The sequence below is a fragment of the Schistocerca piceifrons genome, chromosome 5 (assembly GCF_021461385.2).
Source record: "Schistocerca piceifrons isolate TAMUIC-IGC-003096 chromosome 5, iqSchPice1.1, whole genome shotgun sequence".
Lineage (NCBI taxonomy): Eukaryota > Metazoa > Arthropoda > Insecta > Orthoptera > Acrididae > Schistocerca > Schistocerca piceifrons.
In genome coordinates this window covers 486,470,154-486,497,762 of record NC_060142.1, presented here as the reverse complement: position 1 = coordinate 486,497,762, position 27,609 = coordinate 486,470,154, and positions in this window count along the sequence as shown.

Genomic DNA, 27,609 nt, shown 5'->3' with positions numbered 1-27,609 from the left:
ATAGTGCACTCAGTATAATGTCACTCGATGCTCTGTCCCTACCACCCGTCCTAAACATCTGAGAGTCCCAGTCTATATCTGGTAAATTGAAATCTCCACCTAAAACTATAACACGCTGAGAAAATTTATGTGAAATGTATTCCAAATTTTCTCTCAGTTTTTCTGCCACTAATGCTGCTGAGTCGGGAGGTCGGTAAAAGGAGCCAATTATTAACCTAGCTCGGTTGTAGAGTGTAACCTCCACCCATAATAAATCACAGGGACTATCCACTTCTACTTCACTACAGGATAAACTACTACTAACAGCGACAAACACGCCACCACCGGTTGCATGCAATCTATCCTTTTCTAAACAGCGTCTGTGATGAGATGATAATGATCAGGACAACACAACACCCAGTCCCTGAGCGGAGAAAATCTCTGACTCAGCCGGGAATCGAACCCGGGCCCTTAAAATTGACATTCTGTCGCGCTGACCACTCAGCTACACCGTATTACGCTTGGTCACGGGTTGTGTTTTGGGTGTATCCATAATTTTGTTTTCCTCCTGTGTACTACATGTCGATTATCTATAGTTGAAGAGCTAGTAGAAAAATCGCGGCGCATCTGTTTCTTTATAGCAGTCTCCTCATTAACATCGTAACACAGTGCGGACGCTGGCAAGACGCGCCTAATTCAAACATATTCAGATATTTAGTGAACCTGCATCGAAATGATTTCTTATATTAACAAAGAGAAAGATTTCGTCGAATATGTGTTCAGCCAATACGTAAATATTTTTGTCGTGAAAAGAGGAACTGAATTTTGCACCACGGAAAGCTTTGCTGTTAAAACTCAGATAAAGGGTCCCCAGCCCCACTCAGCGCGCGCACGCACACAGACACACACACACACACACACACACACACACACACATACCAATTACCCAAGTAAATGGTAATTTACGCTGAGTCTTGAATGAATTGTATTTTGCAAGTAAGTTATCCCCAGTGGGTTTCACATACATTATTTAACACATGGCACGACTACTGAGAACTACCATTTGGTGTCCTGATTATTCTAATGAGCCCTTGTTCTATTGCATAAACCGGCGCCCCTTACGCATTTCAATAAAGTACTGGTGCAGTAGCCGCGAGAAGCTCTGGCCTATTTTACAGTCGATTCGTGCCGGAGTACAAACTGGCGGCATTCCAACTCCAGATTCCGCGCAGTTCGTGAACTGTTTGCATTAACAGCTGCCTGTGTGTTTCCCGCTGTTCAGCTCCTGAAAGTGCATGCTAACTGTTTGATCCGAAGGTCAGTTTTAGAAGGCTTGATCCCTTGAACTGATTTTAGAATCCTGTCCCGAGCATAACCTTTTTTCTTTTGTTAGTTATAAAATGGTCAAGGAGTCATCAACTTGTGGTAGAACCTATGAGGATTTGAATATGTATACCTTGTTGCTAAGCATCGCTCATCCTTCTTGGAATATTATTACTAATTATATTTCCTCTAATTTCTGTAGTCACTTCTTCGGACCGCAATGAGCGTAGCACAAATATAAATAGCCGACATATTTCTCTTCGGATGTCTCTCTTCTAAATTTCCTGTTTCCATGAAACTCATAATATTTCAAAATTTGTTCTTTTTTTTTCAGTTATCAATCTTCTGACATGTCTGATGCGGCGAACCACGAATTATTCTCCTTTGCCAACCTCTTCATCTCAGACTAGCACTCGCAATCTACATCCTCAATTATCACATGAATGTATTAATGTATTCTAGTCTCTGCTTTTCTCTGCCGTTTCTGCCCTCTACTATAACTCATAGCAAAATGACATTAAAATATGTTTTCACCAGTAAGATTTACACGTCGTCGAATGTTATTACATAGTAGCATACCCGCTAATAATTCTATGTATGCCTGTCGATACTCCTTAGCATTCATGTTCACACATCGTTCATAAAGATTTTGCCTTTGTAAAACGTGTAGCATGTAAGAGTATCTTAAAAAGTAGGTAGAAATCACAACACAGTGTACTTCATCGCTATCGCGCACGCGGTGATATGAAGACTTGGGTAAGCTCTGTACAGTTATTTCTCTCACTTTCAAGGTGTGTCTAGGATAATGCATATTTCAGACCAAATTAATTTCATGACATTTTACATAAAACCACAAAACAGTATGAGCGAACGGCAGAATCCGTCGTAACTGCACCTTGAGTGAGTGTGTGAGTAAATGATATCCTCTTTGTTTGTTTTGAAATGATGTTACAAAGTCAGCTGAAAAGTTTCAGCTATTGTTATTTTTAATCGTGATATTCCTTCACAGATATCTGTATCCATTAAAGCTATCATAGCACCGTTCGTAGAAGATGTCCAGTTACGTAGCGACTTGATTTACAGACACTTTTATGGTTTTTAATTATATATCTGATATAATTAAATTTTCTTTGAGACATTTGAGTCTCATCTTTATCTGCAATAGTGATAGAAGCTGAAGAAATGAATTAAAATGGCTAGTAAGCGAGGAGGACTGTGTTCAAGTCCCAGTCATGGCACAAATTTTACTTCATTTGCTCAGCTTCTATCCTTGTTGTAGATAAAGAAAAGATTCATATGTCTCAAGGAAAATTTAATTATATCAAATCTATAGATCATTTACGCCTGAGGTACAGGAAGGATTTCCCCATTATGTCCAACGCTGGGATGCTATTTCAGCACCAGAGAGCCTTGACAATAGTGACGATCAAAGAAGGGGAAAATGAGCTGCAGAGGTAAAGTGAAGTTTGTGTTAGGGACGGCACTGGACTAGAGTAGTACGTGCAAGTGTGTTAGCTACAGTGCCGTGGTGGTGTAATGGCTGCCACACCTGCCTAGTCAGCAAGTAGGCCCAGGTTCAAGTCCTGTCCACAGCAAAATTTTTAATTCATTTCTTCAGTTTCTATCGTTATTGCATGCTTGTTAATTACTTGTGAGACACGGGCACTGAATATACGGAAGCCTATTTACGTGAAACACCGCGGATGGCTGCCATGCTGAGGACCGGCATCGATTCCTAGTACTGCCAAGGATTTTTCCTTGGTAGGAGGACTGGTACAGAGTGCTCTCAGGCTCGTGATGCCAACTGAGGAGCTACTCGACCGAGTAGCAGAGGCTCCAGGGTCTGGAAAATCGGCAGAACGGCAAGTAGAGCGGTGTGCTTATCACATGATCCTCCATACTGCATATTCATGACGCCGCAAGGAAGAGACGGTAGACATTCCTCGGTCCTTCACGGCATGGACAAGGGGCTCGTATCTACGTGTTAGTTTTTATTTCCGTTTCTTCTGGCTTCATGTCCTCCTTTTCGTTCTACTACCTGTTTACCCTGCTACGGTCGCAGGTTCGAATCCTGCTTCGGGCATGGATGTGTGTGATGTCCTTAGGTTAGTTAGGTTTAAGTAGTTCTAAGTTCTAGGGGACTAATGACCACCGATGTTAAGTCCCATAGTGCTCAGAGCCATTTGAACCATTTGAACCTGTTTACCTAATGTGTTCCACAGATGTTGTAACTGGTAACACGGAAAATTATTCTGCTACTGTAGTAACAAGATCGAACTTATAATGGTCTGTGGATTTTGAAAGTTTAAGTTGTCGATTACAGCTGCAAGGCGTTATGAGGAAACCAGGACCAGAGGATCAGGAATACTTCTGCCACTAGTATGTATACTGACGGAATAAAAACCGCACACCACAAAATAATTAATGCACAGTAATGAAATTTCGGAAATACATTTGAGTAGGTAACATATTTAAATGATTCACATTGCAAGATCACCAGTTAATGTACACACATCAAAAAAAGCTTTGCATCGCCCTGGTTCCCAGAACTCCTGAAGATAGAGAGGTTTCTTTCACTACTCAGAGATATCACTAAACCCGCCCAAAGATGTAAACAACCATGCATCGGCAGCGCCTATTAGACGGAGGGGGTCCGGTAGCCGATCAGTTCCAGTCATTCCACCAGGAAAGAGGTACACAGCTCGTGTTGTGTGTAGTTCAACCATGCCTAGACGGTCAATGCCGCTGTTGCGTCTGCACTGTTACTTTGTGACAGGAAGGAAATTTCCAGGCGCCGGCAGCGGCGGCCGAGCGCTTCTAGGCGCTTCAGTCCAGAACCACGCGGCTGCTACGGTCGCAGGTTCGAATCCTGCCTCGGGCATGGATGTGTGTGCTGTCCTTAGGTTAGTTAGGTTTACGTAGTTCTAAGTCTAGGGGACTGATGACCTCAATTAAGTCCCATAGTGCTTAGAGCCATTTGAACCATTTGGAATTGTCCAGGCATCGCGGAGGGAACCAAAGGCATGTTGTTTGGACACGGAGGAGATACAGAGAGACAAAAACTGTCTATGGTATGCCCCGCTCAGGCCGCCCAAGGGCTAATACTGCAATGAATGACCGCTATCTACGGATTATGTTTCGGGGGGAACCCTGACACCAATGCCACCATAATGAATAATGCTTTTCGTGCAGTCACAGGACGTCGTGTTACGACTCAAACTGTCCGCAATAGGCTGGAATGCGCAACTTCACTCCCGACGTCCATGGCTAGGTCCATCTTTGCAACCACGACACCATGCAGCGCGTGACAGATGGGCCCAACATCATGCCGAATAAACCGCTCTGGATTGGCATCACGTTTTCTTCGCCGATCAGTTTCGCGTATGCCTTCAACCAGACAATCGTCGGAGACGTGTTTGGAGGCAACCCAGTCAGGCTGAACGTCTTAGGCACACTGTCCAGCGAGTGCAGCAAGGTGGAGGTTCCCTGCTGTTTTGGGTTGGCATTATGTGGGGCCGATGTACGCCGCTCGAGGTAACGGCTGAACGATACGTGAATGCCATCCTCCGACCGATAGTGCAACCATATCGGCAGCATAATGACGAGGCATTCATGTTCATGGATGACAATTCGCACCCCCATCGTGCACATTTTGTGAATGAATTCCATCAGGATAACGACATCGCTCAACTAGAGTGACCAGCATGTACCCCAGTCATGAACCCTATGGAACATGCCTGGGATAGATTGAAAAGGGCTGTTTATGGACGACGTGACCTGCCAACCAGTCTGAGGGATCTACGCCGCATCGCCGTTGAGGAGTGGGACAATCTGGACCAACAGTGCCTTGATGAACTTGTGGATAATATGCTATGACCAATACAGGCATGCATCAACGCAAGAGGACATGATACTTGGTATTAGAGGTACCAGTGTGCACAGCAATCTGGACCACCACCTATGAAGGTCTCGCTCTATCGTGGTACAACATGCGATGTGTGGTTTTCACGAGCAATAAAAAGGGATGAAATGATGTTTATGTTGAACTCTGTTCCAATTTTCTGTATAGGTTCCGGAACTCTCGGAACAGAACTGATGCAAAACTTTTTTTGATGTGTGGAAGTGCGAGATAACTCACTGCAAATGTGAAGTACTGGTACATTAATAACAAGTGAAGCCGCTAGTATGTTCAAAGTAAGCATGCAAACCTGCATGCATTGATTTGTACAGGTGCCGGATGTCAGTTTTTGAAACGAACTTCCATGACTGTTGCACTTGGTCAGTCAATACAGGGACGATTAATGTTGTTTGTGGATGACACTGGATTTTCGTCCAATGATGTCCCATATATGCTGGATTGGAGACAGATCTGGTGATGGAGCAGGCCAAGGCAACATGTCGGCACTCTTATAACATGTCTGGTTACAACGGCGATATGTCAGTGAGTGTTATCTTGCTGGAAAATGCCCTCTGGTAGTCTGTTCATGAATGACATCACAACAAGTCTAATCACCAGATTGAGGTACAAATTTGCAGTCGGGATACGCGGGGTAACCACGAGAGAGCTCCTGCTGTCGTATGAAATTGAAAGCGAGAAATAACTTGAGGTGTAGGTCTAGTGTGTGTAGCAAGCAGACAGGTTAGTTGCAGGCCCTCGCTGTCTTTCTTGTAAGAAACACGCCCATCCCTGATACCGAGGCAGAATCAGCTTTCACCAGAAAAAACAACAGACCCTCACCCTGCCCCAAAATGAGATCTCGCTTGAAGTCGCAAGTGGCAGTGGTTTGGAGTCAGTGGAATGCGCACTACAGGCCTCCTGGCTCGGGGCTGTCTATGAAGTAACCGATTTCTAACCGTCTTTTGTGCCGCTGTGGTGCAACTGCTGCTCGTATTGCTGCTGGAGGTTCAGTGTGATGAGCCAGGGACATATGCCAAACAGGATTGTCTTCCCTCTCGGTACTGTCATGTGGCCGTTCGGATCCCGTCGTCTTGCGACTGTATATTATCGTCACCATCGCTGACAGCAGTCATGTACAGTGACTACATTCCTGTCAAGTAATTCTGCAGTATCGCAAAAGGAGCATCTAGTTTCTCGTAGCCCTGTTACACTACCTTGTTCAAACTCAGTGAGGTGTTGATAATGGCGTCCTTGTTGCCTGAAAGGCATTCTTGACTAACATCAACTCACCACTTCCAGTCTCAATATCTAAATATCTAGCAGCACAGTCAGCCGGAACAGCAGAAAGGTAGACGCTTAAGAATCATATTGTCCGTAAAATGGTTAAAATGGCGGTAAGTACTATGGGACTTAACATCTGAGGCCATCAGTCCCCTAGACTTAGAACTGCTTAAACCTAACTAACCTAAGGACATCACACACATCCATGACAGAGGCAGGATTCGAACCTGCGACCGTAGCAGTAGCGCGGTTCGGGACGGAAGCGCCTAGAACCGCTCGGCCACATCGGCCGGCCACATTGTCCCTCTTCCTTGTCGTACCTCTTGTTCTGACGGATAAATGGGTAAAAAAATTTGATATCGATGGTAGCTCACACTGTTTTGGTGATTTTCAGCAAATTTTGAAATCTCAACCTGTAAGGTAAATGTGTAGTTTGTACATATAGCCACACAATGAACTCAAGTAGGTGGCAGGATATGAAATACGAGCGTAGACATTCGTAACAGTCATAAAGTCATTGCGAGTACATAAGGCCACTAGACATTCGGAGAGGGCTACTCTGCGTTACAGGGGCTCGAGCTAAGTTAAATGACCAACCGAATGTCCAGTAAACAGGTTAGCATGGTTGCGATTTTGTAGCAGTTTCACACGCCCTTTTACGTGAAAACTGATCCGTTTCCTCTGTTCTAGCTCATAGCACACAAATGTGTAACTATTGGTGGTTCATAAGCAAGGAAGAGATTTCAGATGTTGATTACACACCAACTACAAAAGATAGAAAAACACTGCTCGTGTCACGGGACGCAGCAGGGTTCGAAGCTTTGACGCAGCCGCACTGTTGTTTGTTTGTAACAGTATAGTGACTACACCAGAAGGAAAACTTTTTTGTCGAAATTAGCGCGAAGTCAGTGCACTGTTAACGTGCAACGTGCACTCCGCCGTCGATTCAGCAAGAAGCCGCCTCAGCACAAGCAAATTTATGACTGGCATAATAAGTTATTTGAAATGGGTTGCATATGCAGTGGGAAGAGAATGATAGGCTACGTACCTCTGATGAAATGAAAATGTCCAGCGTGTCCGAGATGCGTTCATACAGAAAGCTCTGAAGTCCACAAGAGAGGCAGACCACGAACGTCACCTTTCTCAAACAACGGTGTGGCGTTTTCTGATACGATGCCAGCATATGAAGCCTACCCTGGTGAATATAATGAAAGGTACGAATTTTGCATTTCAATTTTCTAGTATATGTTAGCAGATGCTTTTTCCGAACGACTCATCTTTTCGGACGAATCGACGTTTCATCCATAAGGTAAAATAAACCACCAGTATGTGAGAATTTGGGTTTCTGAAAACCCTGGCGTCATCGACTTACCGAAACTGAACGTGTTTTGTGCCGTTTCTGTTCACAAAGTTTATGGACCTTTCAATTTTGCAGAGGAAACTGTGATAGCAATGTGCTAAAAAGTGGTTGTTTCCTCAACATCAAAGACGAAGATTCCAATTATTTAATTTTTATGCATGACGGTGAACCGCTTCACTTTCGCTTTGAGGTACGGTGTTATCTTAAAACCACCATGCCGCAACGTTGGATTGCAAGAGGTGGACAACAAGATATTGATCATTACTATTGGTCTCCCAGGCCAGCAGAATCAGCCCTTGCGATTTTTTTCTCTGTGGTACATAAAACATAGTCTTTGGCTCACTTATGGCAGCTACTCTTCGACAGCTGAGAAATCCAATTGACGAAGTTGTCGAGTCAGTAAAAAGGGACCTGTTGATTCGTGTGTGGAATAAAATGGACAGCCTTTTCGATGTTTCTCGAGCAGCGCATGGTGCTCATGTTGAGTGTATTGTATAGTGCCTGTACGAAGATAAAATTTTGAACCTTCCTCCGTCCAGTGACATATGCAATGTGTTTCTTTCTTTCTTTCTTAGTTTGTCTGTAATAAACAACTGAAATCTCTTCTTTTTGTCCGAGTCACCCTGTAAAAACCAGAATCCCTGATCTTGATTTAGGCTTTAATATTTTCCACGAATAACTACAGGTGAGTGCTATGGTGGTTCGTTCTACACTACTACTGAGGTATGCCTCCCTCATTATTGTGCAAGTGATTTAATTTCTAATGAATGTAAATGTTGGGAGGAAAGTAAAAACCAATAGTCAGGAAACTGAGAAAATTACACTAAATCATATGCTGGCATTAATGATTCATGCACTCATACAATGCACTTCTTATCAGAAGTGTTTAGTCTTTTCTGCCACGTATTGAAGTGCTTGGAATGGAGAAAGGCGATCTAATTGGAAATATGTGAGATGGGAGTTTCGTTTCTACCATTCCCTACACAATCAATCGAAACTCCCCAAATCTCTTGGTCGACACGGAAGAACAATATATCTGGAATAATACTGAAAATATTCACGTCTGTCCTCTACCCAAACTGATTTTAACGCTGCACTGCTTTACGAGACGCAGTCCTACTGGAGTTTTTGTTCCTCCAACATTTGAACCGACTTACCCATCCAGTTGCAGGGGGATCTTCATTTTACAGTGGTGCAGCCTGCCATTATTCACGTAAAGCAATCATAACATGAGATGAAAGGAGCGATAAGTCACAGAAACACAACGTAGGAGCGACGTCGGATCGTTCTATAGACCTTCGGACTTGTAGTCTGGTGCAACTGACGGAGACACCAAGCACCAAAAAAGTCTGCTGCACGAGTGAGGAGTTATTCATTTTCTGTTGTGGAATCGTTAATGCAGAATATATGATTATGATACTACCCTGATGGAAAACAATTGCAACACTAAAAAAATGATTAATGTAGGGTAATGAAATTTCGGACAATACATATGTGTAGATAACATATGCACGAGATTAACTTTGCAAGATCACAGGTTAATGTAAGTGCGATCTAAGCCATTGCACACGTGAAATGGTACACAAATAACCAGTGTAACCGCCAGAATGTTGAATTAAAACTGACAAACGTGCACGCATTGTGTTGTATAGGTACCGTATGTCATTTTGTGGTATGGAGTTCCATGCTTCCTGCACTTGATCAGTCAATAAAGGGACGGTTAATACCGGTGTCTTCTCAAACATTTTGGAAAATGATGACAGCAGCAAATAAAGAGGTGTGGTCGGACTGTGTGTTTCATTGACCTAGGCGCAATAATCCAAATTCATAGAGCAATTGTCTATGAAAAGCAAACTTCCCGAGTTCGAGTCTCGGTCCGGCACACAGTTCCGATCTGCTAGGAAGTTTCACATCAGGACACACTCCGCTGCAGAGTGAGAATTTCATTCTGTATCCAAGTCGGTACTTCGAAATATTATCAGTGTGAGTGAGAGATCATGATGTGAGCCTCTTAAGGTGACTTGTTAGTCTTACGCTACGGTGTGCCTATTGTGCTGGTCTTTTGTTCATCTCTGACACCCATAGCTACGAAGTACATACTCGTATTTTGATTTAAAATTTACATTGCCATATTCACGCAAGAGAAAAGGCAAAAAACGCTCCAATTGATGTGACGCGAAAAACTCGAGTCGGAATAGTTGGCAAATAACGAAATTAGCAACGACAATTTTCTGCGCCTGAGGAAGGGGGCCTTGCTCTCGCTGCGACGTGTCGCGCGCTTGAGCGGCGTCGCCCTGCGAATTCGAATGCCGGCCACGGCCTGAGATTAGCCGCCTCCCATTAGTGCACGCAGTCATTAGGGACGTCCAATTAGCCTCGGGGAAAAAGAAAAATCGCTAGGGCGACGGGCTCCTGGGAGGGCCTGCGGTGGGCGCCCTAAGAGCGGTGCGTCGCGCTGTGCCCACTGCGTCCCCGGTACAGAACCGATCAATCGGCCACTCAGTGGCTGAAGGCGCGACGCGATGGAGGCTGCGCCGTTCCGACATTTATCCCTTCGCCGCAGCGTTCCGTCACGCCGCTGCTCCACCGAAGAGAACGGTTCTCACTGACGAGCACCATTTTTTGTTGTTGTTGTTGTTGTGGGGTACGGACAAAGCATCTCCTTCAAGTACCTTACCTGCATCTGCTGCTCCCGTTATCGATGAAAAACAGATAAACAAATACGTGCTGATGACTTCACGGAAAGAAGACCTTTTTCTTTTTGTCATCAGTCTTCTGACTGGTTTGATACGGTCCGCCACGATTTCCACTCCTGTGCCAACCTTTTAATTTCAGAGTAGCACTTGCAACCTACGTCCTCAATTATTTGATGTATAGTCTCTGTCTTCCTCTACAGTGTTTATCATCTACAGCTCCCCCTAGTGCAACAGAGGTTATCCCTGATGTCTTAAAAAACGTCCGATCATCCTGTCCCTTCTTCTTGTTAGTGTTTTCCATATATTCCTTTACTCGCCGATTCTGTGGAGAACCTCCTCATTTCTTATCTTATTACTCCACATAATTTTCACTATTTTTCTACATCTCAAACGCTCCGGTTCTCTTCTGTTGCTCTTTTTCCATCGTCTATGTTTCACTTCCATACAATGCTGTGCCCCGAACATACATTCTCAGAAATTTCTTTCTCCCTTCAGGTCTACGTCTGATAGTAGTTGACTTCTCTTGGCCAGGAATATTATCTCTGTCCATCACCGGTTATCTTGCCGCCTAGGTAGAAGGATTCCTTCCTAGAACGGTGCCAACTTCGTGATTCCCAATTCTGATGTTAAGTTTATTGCTGCTCTCATTTCTGCTACATCTAATTACTTTCATCGTTCTTCGATTTGCTCTCAAGTCCACAATTTGTACTTGTTAGACTGTTCATTCCGTTGAACAGACGCTGCGGTTCTTCATTCATTGAGAATAGTCGCGTCATCAGCCAATCTTATAACTGAGATCCTTTCTCTCTGAATTTTAATTCCACTCTTCAGCCTTACTTTTATTTACGTCATCGCTTCTTCGATATATAGATTGAACAGTAGCGGCAAAAGACTACATCCTTGTCTTACACCCTTTTGAATCCAAGCGCTTCGTTCTTGGTATTCCAGGCTTAGTGTTCCCTCTTGGCTCTTGTACATGTTGTATATTGCCCTTCCCTATAGTTTACTCCTATTTTTCTCGGAATTTCGAACATACTGCAACTTTTTACACTGCCGAATGCTTTTTGTAGGTCGAGAAATCCTATGAAAGTGTCTTGATGTCTTGATTTTTCCTTAGGCTTACTTCCATTGTTAACAGCAAAGACAGAACTGCCTCTCTGGTGCCTTTACCTTTACTAAAGCCAAACTGATCGTAACAGATTCTCAATTTTATTTTCCATTCTTCTGTATACTATTCTTGTCAGCAACGTGGATGTATTAATTGTTAAGCTGATTATGCGATAATTCTCGCACTTATTGCCTCTTGCTAACTTCGGAACTGTGGGGATAATGTTTTTCCGAAAGTCTACTGGTACAACGCCAGTCTCACACACTCTACACACCAACTTAAATAGTCGTTTTGTTCCATTTCACTGTTAGTTGCGTGAGCTCCAACTTTTCCCTTTTCCTGAATCTTACTTGTAAGGTTCTACCAACTAGTTCAGTTAAAACACTGATTTTAGAAAATCCGATGGAATGTTATTTATACCTTTTATATTATGATTCTAAAACTACCCCTACCTCTTCCCTGCCGACCGCCGTTTCTTCTACATGCCATCAGAAAGTCCTCCACCTCACAGAGGTCTGCAATGTACATACAACATGAAAAAATACGTCAGGAGGGAGGGTAGAGGGAGGGACAATTGAGTGTATCTGAGAGAGATGGAAAAAGAAGAGAGGGGTGGAGGGACATTTCAGGAATCTATTTTATGTTGGGAAGCCAGAGGACTGGAGCGCTAAAGTAACACGTAAAATCTCAACAGCTGCACTGCTGCGTTGGGGTCGTGGAAGGATCTTGAACAGGTCTATATGGAATAGCACTTTTGTCGTAATGGGTTCAGTTAGTAGAAACGATCCAGTAATTCACACGTAAGGTGGGGCACTTGGAGCTAGCAAATCCTTCCGCCAGGGCACCGGTTTTAGCGTTGCCTAACGGCTGAGTTCGGGACGTTTCGGTGAGTGCCACAGAGTCGGAGGGAGACGGCTAAAGTGGCTGCGTTGGGGTCCAGGCATGGTCATTCGATCAGCTCAGCAGCGTGGCCTTATATAAAGTCTGTCAAGACTCTGTTTCGACAACTAGCCTGAAGGTGATAGGGGTGACACTTATCAAAACGTCGCGCCATTTGACGATCTGACACGGCTGGAAACCAAACAACTTTGTGTTCGTTGGATTCACCAGGAACGACAGCGAGACCAAAGCCCGTTACTCTATGTGTCTATGACATTTCTACGTTACACCACATATAAACATATATGGACATACTAGTATGAATATTATAATACAATACACGAATTAAAGCTGTATGTCTTCTTTTTTCAACTGTGAGCATTACCGAGCGGGCAGCACAGTGTGCACTAGAAGTATGACTAGTCTCTATCTGAAGAAATCGTAGCTCTGTCTGTAGTGAGGTTCTGTCAGGGATGGGGAGAGACTTCCCCGGTTATCTGTGGACTAACACAGGCGAAACATGCTCATAAGAGACAGCCCTTTATCTGACAATGTTTTAAATGAGTTATTTGGCACAACTTTTCAAGTAACACTCAAGAAAAGAGAAAAATTGGAGCTCATGCAACTAACAGTGAAATGGTTCTATATTCTCTTTGTGCCTTCGATCATTTCCTTTTAATGTTTGAAAGCCAAAATTGTGTTATGAAAATGCGTGAAACCAGTTGCTCTCCTCGTTGTACATTTATTCATTGATGCTGATGTAAGATATTTTACTGCAGTTCCGCAGCTGTTAAAAATTTTCCCTAGCAAAAAAATCGTATCTCACATAACGATAGTGTTATCTTCGCAATATTTGTTTCTTGTACACTGAATAAATTCACTAAATTTCCTCCATACACCTTTTGCTTTTGTGGCGTAAGCATCATCACTGATTTTAAGCACATATATCGGTCTATAAAAATGTGGACTGATAATCAAGCTTTTTAGGATTGCCATGTTTTTTTTAGCATCTGAAAGTCGATTATCTTTCCGGTATCCGCTCTGGTCACCATAGCAACAGAATTCTTTGAACTTCTGCATAAAATATGGGTTCATATTATGGAAAGCCACGACATTGTTTTCGACAGCGCTACCAATGGAATCAACGTAATACCTCCTTTGTAATACTGCAATCCACAGCCTTCTATATAAAAAGTTATCGGCTTTATTTGATTTTGAAGTAATGCATGTGATTTCTTCAACATTTTGAACAAGTGTAGAGGATTTTTTAAAAAAAATGTAATAATGTATTTGCCATACGGTTAAGTGATTTATGTATCATTTTATTCTAAAAATACAAATTTTATAATAGCACTAAAATACGAAAAAGTGATTTTTTCATACTAACTCCTCTTAATTACTCTACTGTTCCATTTGTAGCCTAACGGAGGCTACTTTCCTTATAGTCCTCGTACTAAAAGAAGGCACAGTGACGCAGACGAAATGAGAACTACAGACAGAGACAAGTTAAAGCACATACCGGAGTAGTTTTAATTATCGCCTCTAAACAATCAAATAGCGACCATGAAACTTGTTGATAGTGCTCTTTGTTCTCTACAGACTTGATTCACCCTTTAATGCGACACACTTATCAGCGATGGATGACGTGGCGGAGACCTTTGTCGTGAAATTCTACATTTTGGTTTCAGGAAACGAATGACCTTAGAATTACCTCGTCGTCCTTCTGGAAATTGCCGCCACGTAATCATTTCTTCATCCAACGAAAAGGAGGAGTTCACTAGCTGCCACGTCAGGAGAATACGAATGAGGCAAAAGATAGCCCAAAGAATCCACATGGGGTGACTGTGTCCTGAACAGAATGAGCTGCAGTGTACTCGAGAAGCAAAAACAACTACTTGGAGAACTTGCTGCGGCGCTTCGTTTTCAGTGGCGTAGAAATCGGAATCCGGTCCCCACCGGGTACCAGCTCCATGGAGGATGACAAAACTTGCTAGGTTTCATGGCACGAGTTGTATAAATACATAGTGTATCATAATTAATGGCGTAAACGCATCTAGTTGAAAGTACACGATACTAGAAGCAAAAAAGTCTCAGTAAACATAGGGTCGCCGCGCGGTATTAGCCGAGCGGTCTAAGGCGCTGCACTCATGGACTGTGCGGCTGGTCCCGGCGGAGGTTCAAGTCCTCCCTCGGGCATGGGTGGGTGTGGTTGTCCTTAGGATAATTTAGGTTAAGTAGCGTGTAAGCTTAGGGACTGATGACCTTAGCAGTTAAGTCCCATAAGATTTCACACATATCTGAACATTTTTTAAACATAGGGCCGAAAATGCATACCTTAAGAGCTATGGCCAATTGTTCATCTTCCATACTGTGAGACAAATCTGTTCTACTGCAAGTTCTTTGCTTTCCATATTTTGGGAAGTGGAAGTATGGACAAAAATAAGAAAAAAAATGTCCAGCAAATATGTGCTCTAAAACGCATACCTTAAAAGTTACGAGCACTTGATCATTAGAAGAGTTGTGTCTTAAAGTAGCAAAGATACAAGTGTTCATAGCTCGTAAGGAATGCATTTTAGAGGACATTTTTACTGGACTTTTTTTTCTTATTTTGGTCCGTACTACCAATTCCCAAAATATGAAAAGCAAAGAACTTGTAGGTTGGTTGGTTTGGGGGATGAAAGGGACCAGACTGCCATGGTCATCGGTCCCTTTTTCCAAAGACAAAGAACACCCACAGAGAATAAAAAAAGAGGAACAGAAGAGATCACAGACGATACAGAACAAGAGAGACGGAGACAAGGACAAGACAAAACGAACTAAAACCACACAGAGTGTGACGGTGGTTGGCCGACCATAGAAATAAATAAGGAAAAGCCAACCACTTAGAAACACATTAAAAAACCAGTGGAAAATCATAGGCCAAAGGCCAGAGTCAACACAAAACAATAAAATAAAACAGAAACACTCAGAGTAAATGATAAAATCCCCCTGCCCGAAGAAAACGTAAAACTAAGTCAGCCATAGTGGAGTCGTCTGTTAAAAGGGCAGGGAGCGTAGCAGGCAGCGCAAATGTCTGCCTGACCACTGCTAAAAGGGGGCAGGCCAGCAAAATGTGGGCCACTGTCAAAGCTGCCCCACAGCGACAGAGAGGAGGGTCCTCCCGGCGCAGTAAATAACTGTGTGTCAGCCGGGAGTGGCCAATGCGGAGCCGGCAAAGAACTACTGAGTCCCTGCGAGTGGCTCGCAGGGATGACCGCCACACAGCCGTCGTCTCCTTGACAGCACGGAGTTTATTGCGCATTGGCAGTTCGCGCCATTCATCGTCCCATAGCGCCAAGATTTTGCGGCGGAAGACTGCCCGCAAATCAGTCTCTGGGAGGCCAATGTCCAGAGATGGCTTACTGGTGGCCTCTTTCGCCAGGCGGTCAACATGTTCGTTACCCGGGATACCGACATGACCGGGGGTCCACACAAAGACCACAGAGCGGCCGCAACAGGCGAGAGTATGCAGAGACTCGTGGATAGCCATCACCAAACGAGAACGAGGGAAACACTGGTCGAGAGCTCGTAAACCGCTCAGGGAATCGCTACAGATAACGAAGGACTCACCTGAGCAGGAGCGGATATACTCTAGGGCACGAAAGATGGCGACCAGTTCAGCAGTGTAAACGCTGCAGCCATCCGGCAAGGAACGTTGTTCGGAAAGGTCCCCTAGAGTGAGCGCATATCCGACACGACCAGCAACCATCGAACCGTCAGTGTAAACAACACCAGAGCCCTGATACGTGGCCAGGATGGAATAAAAGCGGCGGCGGAAGGCCTCGTGAGGGACTGAGTCCTTAGGGCCCTGTGCCAAGTCGAGCCGAAGGCTAGGGCGACGAACACACCATGGGGGTGTATGCAAAGTAGCCCGGAAAGGAGGTGGAACAGTGAAACCCTGGAGCCCAGAGAGAAGCTCCGTGACGCGGACCGCTATTGTACAACCAGACCGGGGCCGACGTTCTGGCATACGGACGACCGACCGCGGGAACAGGAGACGATAGTTTGGATGCCCGGGCGAGCTTAGAACATGGGCAGCATAAGCGGCCAGCAAACGTTGGCGTCGGAACCGCAGTGGAGGTACACCTGCCTCCGCTAGTACGCTGTCCACAGGGCTGGTGCGGAAAGCACCAGTGGCAAGGCGTATCCCGCTGTGGAGAATCGGGTCCAGCACCCGTAACGCAGATGGGGATGCTGAGCCATAAGCCAGGCTCCCATAATCCAGACGGGACTGGATTAACGCCTGGTAGAGCCGCAACAGTGTAGAGCGGTCGGCGCCCCAGTGGGTGTTGCTCAAGCATCGCAGAGCGTTTAGATGCCGCCAACACGTCTGTTTCAGCTGCCGGATATGAGGCAGCCAAGTCAACCGGGCATCGAAAACCACCCCCAAAAACCTGTGGGTCTCCACCACAGCAAGGAGTTCGGCGGCAAGATAAAGCCGCGGCTCAGGATGGACTGTTCGGCACCGGCAGAAATGCATAACGCAGGACTTGGCTGCCGAAAACTGAAACCCATGCGCTACAGCCCAAGACTGCGCCTTACGGATAGCGCCCTGTAGCTGACGTTCAACAGCTGCAATGCCAGTAGAGCTGTAATAAAGGCAGAAGTCGTCAGCATACAGGGAAGCGGAGACAGAATTTCCCACGGCTGCAGCAAGCCCGTTAATGGCTATTAAAAACAGACAGACACTTAAAACTGAGCCCTGTGGCACACCGTTCTCCTGGACGTGGGAGGAACTATACGAGGCCGCGACTTGCACGCGGAAGGTACGACACGACAGAAAATTGCGGATAAAAATCGGCAGAGGACCCCGAAGACCCCATCCATGGAGCGTAGAAAGAATGTGATGACGCCACGTCGTATCGTACGCCTTCCGCATGTCGAAAAAGACAGCGACCAGGTGCTGACGGCGGGAAAAGGCAGTACGGATGGCCGACTCCAGGCTCACCAGATTGTCGGTGGCGGAGCGGCCTTTACGGAACCCACCCTGAGACGGAGCCAGAAGGCCCCGAGACTCCAGTACCCAATGCAAGCGCCGGCTCACCATCCGTTCAAGCAACTTGCAAAGAACGTTGGTGAGGCTAATGGGACGGTAGCTGTCCACCTCCAGAGGGTTCTTTCCAGGTTTCAAAACGGGGATGACAATGCCTTCCCGCCATTGCGACGGAAACTCCCCCTCGACCCAAAGACGGTTGTAAAGATCGAGAAGGCGCCGCTGGCAATCCACTGAAAGGTGTTTCAGCATCTGACAGTGGATGCCATCTGGCCCAGGAGCGGTATCAGGGCAAGCAGCGAGGGCACTGCGAAATTCCCACTCACTAAATGGAGCATTGTAAGATTCTGGGTGGTTGGTGCGAAACGAAAGGCTCCGACGTTCCATCCGCTCTTTAATGGAGCGGAAGGCCTGGGGGTAATTCGCAGAAGCGGAACTCATAGCAAAATGCTCTGCTAAGCGATTGGCAATGACGTCGGAGTCAGTACAAACTGCTCCATTCAGTGAGAGCGCAGGGACGCTGGCAGGTGGCCGATAGCCGTAGACGCGTCGAATCTTGGCCCAGACCTGCGAGGGAGTGACATGGAGGCCAATGGTGGACACATACCGCTCCCAGCACTCCTTCTTGCCTTGGCGGATAAGGAGGCGGGCCCGTGCACGCAGCCGTTTGAAGGCGATAAGGTGGTCGAGGGAGGGGTGTCGCTTGTGACGCTGGAGCGCCCGCCGGCGATCTTTAATCGCTTCAGCGATCTCAGGCGACCACCAAGGCACAGCCTTCCGCCGAGGGGACCCACAGGAATGGGGAATGGCAGATTCGGCGGCAGTAACGATGCCGGTGGTGATCGATTGAACCACCGCATCAATGTCATCGGTAGAGAGAGGCTCAAAAGCGGCAGTGGAGGAGAACAAGTCCCAGTCAGCCTTATTCATAGCCCATCTGCTAGGGCGCCCAGAAGAGTGGCGCTGTGGCAGTGACAAAAAGATCGGAAAATGGTCACTACCACACAGGTCGTCATGCACACTCCATTGGACAGACGGTAAGAGGCTATGGCTACAGATTGAAAGGTCAATGGCGGAGTAGGTGCCATGCGCCACACTGAAGTGTTTGAAGGCACCATCATTTAACAGCGAGAGATCGAGCTGTGACAATAAATGCTCAATGATGGCGCCTCGACCTGTTGCCACTGACCCACCCCACAGAGGGTTATGAGCATTGAAGTCGCCCAATAGCAAGAAAGGTGGCGGCAATTGGGCGACCAGTGCAGCCAGGACATGCTGCGAGACATCACCATCCGGTGGAATGTAAAGACTGCAGACGGTAACAGCCTGTGGCGTCCACACGCGTACAGCGACAGCCTCTAAAGGCGTCTGGAGAGGGACAGACTCGCTGTGCAGAGTGTGAAGGACATAAATGCAGACGCCACCAGACACCCTTTCATAAGCTGCTCGGTTCTTGTAATAACCCCGATAGCCACGGAGGGCGGGGGTTCGCATCGCCGGAAACCAAGTTTCCTGGAGAGCAATGCAGAAGAAAGGGCGAAGGCTGAGAAGTTGGCGGAGCTCAGCTAGATGGTGGAAAAAACCGCCGCAGTTCCACTGGAGGATGGTATTGTCCATGGCTGAGAAAGGTGTGAAAGGACTGGGAAGGCAATTTACGCCGCTTGTTCACTCACTGCCACCGATTCAGTACCCGGACGAGAGGCATCCATGGCGTCTGAGGGACCAGCGAGATCAAGGTCCTCAGCGGACGCTAGAATCTCGACTTCATTCTCAGACGCAGAGCGCGAAAGGTGCGGTGGGGTTGGTGCCACCGCAAGTTCTTTAGCCTTAGAGGTCTTTCTCTTGGACTTCTCTCGCTGAACCTTGGGTTTCACCGGCTGGGAAGGCTTCACCAATTCAGTCTCCGGGACAGAGGAGGATCGTGAAGCCCGACGCCCGGCTGCTGGTGAGGACTTATGCCACTGGTGGCCGTCATCCTTCCCGCTGGGGGAACCCTGGGAAGGGAGCGTCCCAAGGGAACTCTTACGGGCGAGAGTAGCCGAAGAAGTTAGGCGCTTCTCCGGCTGAGAAGCGGGGACGGACGTCCCCGACGGGTGGGAGGAGGTTGCTCCTGAGGTAGGTGGTGCAGGAGCAACCGGTTGGGGAGAGCCCCCCACGGGCAAGGGGGCAGAAGGAGTCGTACTGCTTATCGAGCTGGCTGGAAGTCTCGCAACTGATGGAGCTAGCACAGTTGTTGTAGCAGCTGCATACGAAGACGTCATTCTCACAGGATGGAGTCTGTCATATTTCCGTTTGGCCTCAGTATAGGTCAGCCGGTCCAGGGTCTTATATTCCATGATTTTGCGCTCTTTCTGAAAGACTGTGCAGTCAGGCGAGCAAGGTGAATGGTGCTCCCCGCAGTTGACGCAGACGGGAGGCGGGGCACATGGAGTATCGGGATGAGACGGGCGTCCGCAATCTCGACATGTGAGGCTGGAAGTGCAGCGGGAAGACATATGGCCGAACTTCCAGCACTTGAAGCACCGCATCGGGGGAGGGATATAGGGCTTGACGTCACATCGGTAGACCATCACCTTGACCTTTTCCGGTAACGTATCACCCTCGAAGGCCAAGATGAAGGCACCGGTAGCAACCTGATTGTCCCTCGGACCCCGATGAACGCGCCGGACGAAATGAACACCTCTACGTTCTAAGTTGGCGCGCAGCTCGTCATCAGACTGCAAAAGGAGATCCCTATGGAAAATAACACCCTGGACCATATTTAAACTCTTATGTGGCGTAATAGAAACGTTAACATCCCCCAACTTGTCACAAGCAAGTAACCTGCGGGACTGGGCGGAGGATGCCGTTTGTATCAGTACTGACCCAGAGCGCATTTTAGACAAGCCCTCCACCTCCCCAAACTTGTCCTCTAAATGCTCTACAAAGAACTGAGGCTTCACGGACATAAAAGATTCCCCGTCAGCTCTGGTACAGACGAGATACCGGGGCGAGTATCTTTCACTCTCATTCATAGCCCTTCGTTCCTCCCATGGTGTGGCCAGGGAGGGGAACGATTTGGGGTCATACACATTAGCCTTGAATTGAGCCTTGGAACGCTTAGAGACTGCTGACGGCTGGCCGCCAGCAAGAGATGATGTACCACGCTTCATTGCGGGTCATCCGCCCTGATGCCACCTACTCCGACCAAGGGCCCTCCCCACGGGCGCCACCCAGCCACAGCAAAGGCCACCTGGCAGGATGGCCATTGCCGGGAGTCCCGATGCCCCAGGGAGATGGGCATCTACTCCTTGGCATACGTGGGGAGTGAACGGCGCAGGCATCAGTAGAGCGATCCCTGTGTTGTCAGGGGGCTACAACCAAGAGGGTACATGGCGACCCCACCACAACGGACTGGCTACCGTGCTGGATCTTAGGTGCAAAAATGGCCAAGGTCGTCGTCACAGTTAACAGAAACACTGCAGAGTGCAGCGTGGTAATCGCCCATGAGATCGAAAACGAGCGGGACACCATCGCAACGACGAGAAAGACGGCAATAGGTCTAATTGCACGAAGGATACAGTGCACCACGTAAGGTGCCCTTCCCCAATTGGCTCGCTCTTCGGAATAATTTGGATAGATGGAGGTCAAACCCGAGAGGGGACCATCACATAAGGCCGAAACGTTTGAGACTCCTTTTAGTCGCCTCTTACGACAGGCAGGAATACCGCGGGCCTATTCTAACCCCCGAACCCGCAGGGGGAAAAGAACTTGTAGTAGGAGAGATTTGTTTCACAGTATCGAAGATGAAAAATTGCTCGTATCTCTTAAGGGATGCATTTTCGATCCTATGAAACTTTTTTGCTTCTAGTATCGTGCAGTTTTATCTGTATGCGTTTACGTCATTAATTATGATACACCCAGTATATTTTTTTTATCGTCTCACTTCACACGATTTAACAAAAATGTATAAACAAACCTCCAGAAAACATTCCTCACACATAGAGGAATAAAATATCCTATATAGACACCGATGTGGAAACACTTGATGTTCATGTTAGAGTTTATTTTCAAATTCTTTTCATAATCACATTAATCAATGGAAACACAACTTTGTTCTAATCATACTAAACAAACAGAGTGCCAAAAGCTGTGATGAATAATTCAGATAATGCTGGAAGGAGAAACAATTTTAGTGACAAGGGAAAAATCATGAAAGGAGTCCCAGAAGGTTTCGTTTTGGGTCCACTCCTATTCCTTATTATGAGCTGTCGAGAATCATCACGAATTTCTGCAATCACGACATCAGCAAAGATTTTCTGTTAACCTTTTGGTCAGCATTGTCTGTGACTTTGGCCTCATGGTCTTCCACCCAGGCTTAATGGAGAAACTTAGCATGCTTTGTTAGAGAATACTCCACCAGTTGTGTTAGAACATATAAATTTACAAATGTAACAAAATATGTACCTCATGCACAATGGAATCTCTCCTCATTTCAGTGTTAATGTCTGTAGGCTTCCAAATAACAGATAACATGACAGATGGATATGTAGAAGAGGACCAGTTCCTTCACCTCAACACTCACTGGCGCTAAACCCAATACACTTATTTGTGGGGCATTTGAGAGCTCTTTTGTATGGATTCCCGATGCAAGATGTACACAGTGTTACAGTCCGTATTGTGGAAGGCTGTGAAGCAATACCAGTACGCAATTCTCTACGAATACAACAGCGCATGAGGGATTCAGTGCGACGGCGGATCCATGGGCGTATCCTTGGCAGCGGAGGGCAATTGGAACATCTAATTTAGGAAAGTGTTTGATACTGTATTGATACGTTTTTTTCCTGTGTGTTTCCCATGATAAATGTGTTGAAGACTCTTATAAACTGAGCTCAGACATGGAAATAAAGAGTTTATGGTTCAAATGGCTCTAAGCACTATGGGAGTTAACATCTGAGGTCATCAGTCCCCTAAGACTTGGAACTACTTAAACCTAACTAACCTAAGGACATCACACACTTCCATGCCCGATGCAGGATTCGAACCTGCGACCGTAGCAGCAGCGCGGTTCCGGACTGAAGCGCCTAGAACCGCTCGGCCACAGCGGCCGGCAAAGAGTTTATGAACCCATGTCCATATAACATATTTTCTTCTTTTACGTGTGAGGAATGTTTCGCCGGCCGGTGTGGCCGAGCGGTTCTAGGCGCTTGAGTCTGGAACCGCGCGAGCGCTTCGGTCGCAGGTTCAAATTCTGCCTCGAGCAGTGATGTGTGTGATATCCTTACATTAGTTGGGTTTAAGTAGTTCTAAGTTCTAGGGGACTGATGACCTCAGATAGTCCCATAGTGCTCAGAGCCATTTGAACCATTTGAAGGAATGTTTCCTGAAAGTTTGGATGTACCTTTTCTGTTACACCCTGGGTTGATTACAGAAGATCGAATAAAATATTTAATCATTTGTAGATAAATGAATGGGATCATTTATGAATATTCTTGTATATCACAGTTTTCTTCTCTTAGCCATACTGAAGGTGAAAAGAAGCGAAAAGAGTTTTTCAAATCAAACTAATTAAGAATTATCTAACGTCCAGTATTTGTAATGCACATCTCTGTAATTTGTCAGTTTTTTCATTCGAAAATAGTGTTGCTAAGGGTATAGATTTTGATAAAGCTATTTTAAATTTTGTAGCGGATCCAGTTAGAAGGAAGATATTCTAAACTACATGTTGAAGTCTGTGTCAAAAATGGTTCAAATGGCTCTGAGCACTATGGGACTCAACTACTGAGGTCATCAGTCCCCAGTCCGTGTCACTAAGAATATCATTGGTTACGTGATCTGGGTTATTAATAGTTAATTAACCATGTCCTTTATGACAGTGAGTTTTTCTTATTTGCTTCCGCTCATAAATCTATTTACATCATATTGAACACGATATTTTATTTACTTCAACACTTGTTTCAATAAATTGGTCCTTCTCCCGCCAAAAAATTCCTTGTGGTTTTTGTGGTGTTGGTGGGAGTGGGCGAAAGGGGAGGAGGAATTAAATCACCGCAACGGATGCGATACTGTCTAGCTACGCCACTTTTCGACTTGACAGCCCCCCCTCCCCACCCTTATGGGGGCCAGGAAATTTCGGTAGTATGCTCTTGTGATGATTCTTCACTTATGAGGATGATCAGTTAGCGCTACGGCGTGACATTCCTTTTTCGTCATTCAGACTTGTTTGGTCACACTGGAAGCGTCTGCCTCCAGTAGCCACTACGATGTATGATGGTCCATTGTTGGCGTACACTAGCACCACCTCATCACGGATTGTTATAACGTTGCTACCTTTCAAATGTAGAAAGCGAATCACTGCGCAACGCTTTAGCAATGGACTGCGCCAGTTTATTTGGACTGTGGCTCGAGGATTTCAATGTACCGGGTGATCAAAAAGTCAGAATAAATTTGAAAACTTAATAAGCCACGAAATAATGTAGATAGAGAGGTAAAAATTGACACACATGCTTGGAATGACATGGGGTTTTATTAGAAAAAACAAACAAACAAAATTCACAAAATGTCCGACAGATGGCGGTGGACAACAAAACTGCTAGTGTGCCGGGTGTGAGGTACGCCGATATGTTACAGAATCGCATCATCCCCAGCCTGGCTGATAAACATCTACTAGAACGTATGATGTGTATGTAGGATGGCGCTCCACCCCATATTGCTAGACGTGTGAAAGATCTCTTGCGCGCGTCGTTTGGTGATGATCGTGTGCTCAGCCGCCATTTTCGTCACGCTTGGCCTCCCAGGTCCCCAGACCTCGTCCGTCCGATTATTGGCTTTGGGGTTACCTGAAGTCGCAAGTGTTTCGTGATCGACCGACATCTCTAGGGATGCTGAAAGACAGCATCCGACGCCAATGCCTCACCATAACTCCGGACATGCTTTACAGTGCTGTTCACAACATTATTCCTCGATTATAGCTATTGTTGAGGAATGATGGTGGACATATTGAGCATTTCCTGAAAAGAACATCATCTTTGCTTTGTCTTACTTTGTTATGCTAATTATAGCTATTCTGTTCAGATGAAGCGCCATCTGCCGGACATTTTTTGAACGTTTGTGTTTTTTTTGGTTCTAATAAAACCCCATGTCATTCTAAGCATGTGTGTCAATTTGTACCTCTCTATCTGCATTATTCCGTGATTTATTCAGTTTTCAAAATTATACTGACTTTCTGATCACCCGGTATACCGGGACTGAAAACATCTCCCTGCAAAAGCAAACGAAAATGAATTCAGTAACTTTATGTTTTCAGTGCGATACTTAAAATTTTACGACTGTACCTCGTACAGTGCCAGGCAGAGGATTGAAACCGCTTCTGTCGGCAGCAGCTCAGTGCAACAATCGACCGTGATGCCAGTCCGCTGAAGCATCCAGTTCGGGCGAACCAGACGTTGCCGCAGGCCGACCAGCGAGGCCGGCCAACTGCGACGCCGGTTGCGAGAGCGCCCGCCACTGCCACCGCCACCGCCGCTGCCACCGGCCGCCGGCTGTGTTGACAGCACGTGCGGATACGTGGGCGGAAGCCGCGCCGGCCCCCACCCTGGTCCGTCCCATCCGGGCAGCCGCGAGCGTTCCAGCGGACCAGAAACCGCGGCCACCCGGCTACCGACGGCCGCCGCCGCTGCTTCCACCCACCGGCCTTCCACAATGGCGTGCACGCCGCTGCGGCACTAACAGAATTAACCCCCGCCCCTTCTCTCTCCGCGGTACTGTTGCCCGCGCTGAAACAGTCGTTCGTGACGCATTCAAACTGCTGTACGGACCGTGTCTCGTGTTTGTTGATCCGTGTTCACTTCTGCTGTCGTATACTTTCGCAGTGTCAGTTTTCGCCATTATTTGTCTATATAAACTGTGTATAAAGGGTGTCTAAAAAAAAACGGATTTGAAAAGCACATTATTTTATTTATTGTTTTTGGCAACACTATTTTTACGTGTTTTGCTATCGGTGATAACTAAGGTTATATTTTTATGCTGTACACTAGTTTTCCAGGTCACAGTTAGTGTGGTATCGTCACCGAAAGATACAGAACGGAAAGTTTAGAGTCCTATCCTTAGACACAACAATGCGCAAAGTGAATTAACTGAAAATGAAATGATCGTATGGCATTGTTGGCCGGGAGGCCCCATGCGCGGAAGTTCGGCCGCCGTATTGCAAGTCCTTTTTAGTTGACGCCACTTCGGCGACTTGCGAATCAATGATTATGAAGAACACACAACACCCAGTCATCATGAGGCAGAGAAAATCCCTGACCCCGCCGGGAATAGAACCCGGGTCCCCGTGCGCGGGAATCGAGAACGCTACCGCAAGACCACGAGCTGCGGACAATGAATTAACTGTTCGTCGGTTGGTCAATAAACTTAAAAAAAAGAAAAAAAGATTCACAGTAGACATCAAAGTCCTGGACGCCTTCGATGTGACTGGAGCGAGACAAATGTTCTTATTGTGTGTGATTCTGTTACTGTGAGTCCAGGAAAATTATGCTGCCGTCGTGGTCGAGAAATTTGCATGCGCCTAGCAAAAATACATAGAATCTTAACAAAAAATTAGCCCTTACACTTGTACAAACTTCAGTTGAACAGGAACTTAAATCAACGGATCATGGAAAACGACAGCAGTTCCTGCAGTTGATCCTGCAAAAGGAACGATAAAGCTATCGTTTCAAAATGTGCGTCATTTTCACAGACGAAACTCACTTCCATTTTAATGTCTGTGTGAACAAGCATAATTGACGAATATAGGGATCAAAGAATCCAACAGTAATTCACAAAAATGTCATGCATCGTCAGCAAGTTTGGTGTAGGATTTGGAATGGGTGCTTAATCGGTCCTTACATTTTAGAATGTGGACAAGGAAGGGCTGACACAGTGAACGGAGTTCGTTAGCGGGCGATGTTCATCCTTTCCTCTAGCCTCGTTTGGATTTAATAAACATCGAGAATTTATGGCTCCAACAAGACGGCACAACTCGACACACTTAAGAAGACAGGGTCGCTCTGTTGCGTGAAAAGTTCCCAGAAAGACTAATTGGTTACAAGGAGACCAACATCGATCATGCGACCTGACACCTTGTGACTTTTTCCTATGGAGGTACGCTAAGTCACGAGTTTACCCGATCAACCCCCGTAATCTGTTAGAACTGAAACAAGAAATTCGACGTGTGCTAGATGAAGTTGATTAGGAATGTACGAGCGGGTGATGGTTAATTTCGTGGACCGAGCGATCGCATGTAGGATTAATAGGGGGATCATATGCCCGATATAATGTTTCACGTTAAAACCTCGGCCGTACTGCACTCGGCAAATAGAATAATGGTGGAGTCACTTCAAATGAGATGTTTTTCAACATCCGCCCTACAGCGCAGACGTGGCTTCAGACACTCCGTGAAGAGAATGCTGTGTTTTGTTTGCTTCTTTCAAATAAGCAAATTCGATTTATAGCAGCATCAGATCCGGGGTTCTTTTTGAGACACCCTTTATAACAACAACTTTTTCACTAAAAGCTTTTAAAAGTTTCATAAATAGCCTTACATGGAAACAAACTGTTTGTTCTCTTTTAACATTGAAATAATATTTAGAAATTTATTTCTTTTACAGACACATTTCTATGCAGTAGTTATTTCAAAAGAAGCAGCAACAGACTTCAAAAACCATAAGATTTAGATTTTTTTAAAGGAATTGTTAAGCATCCAAGAAAAGCCAACTTATGTCTGATGGAGGAAAGGGAAAATGGGGGACGGCGCACCAAAATGTATGTTACTTGTGGGAAAAAAATGCTCTCGAACCAGCCCTGCCATTACAAAGCAACACAAACATTCCATCTCTTACTCCTCTATCCCTTCTTCTTCATCACTATCGTCACCATCTACTTCTTCATTTACTCTGTTCACAGCCCCAAAAGTTGACAGCTTCTCTTGTAACGACTTGTCTCGTGACAGGAGGAACGGTCCTGTCCACTTAGAACGCCTGCTTCTGCGTCCAGGATCAGGCTTGCCCTGATAATCATCTTGCACTATATGTGACC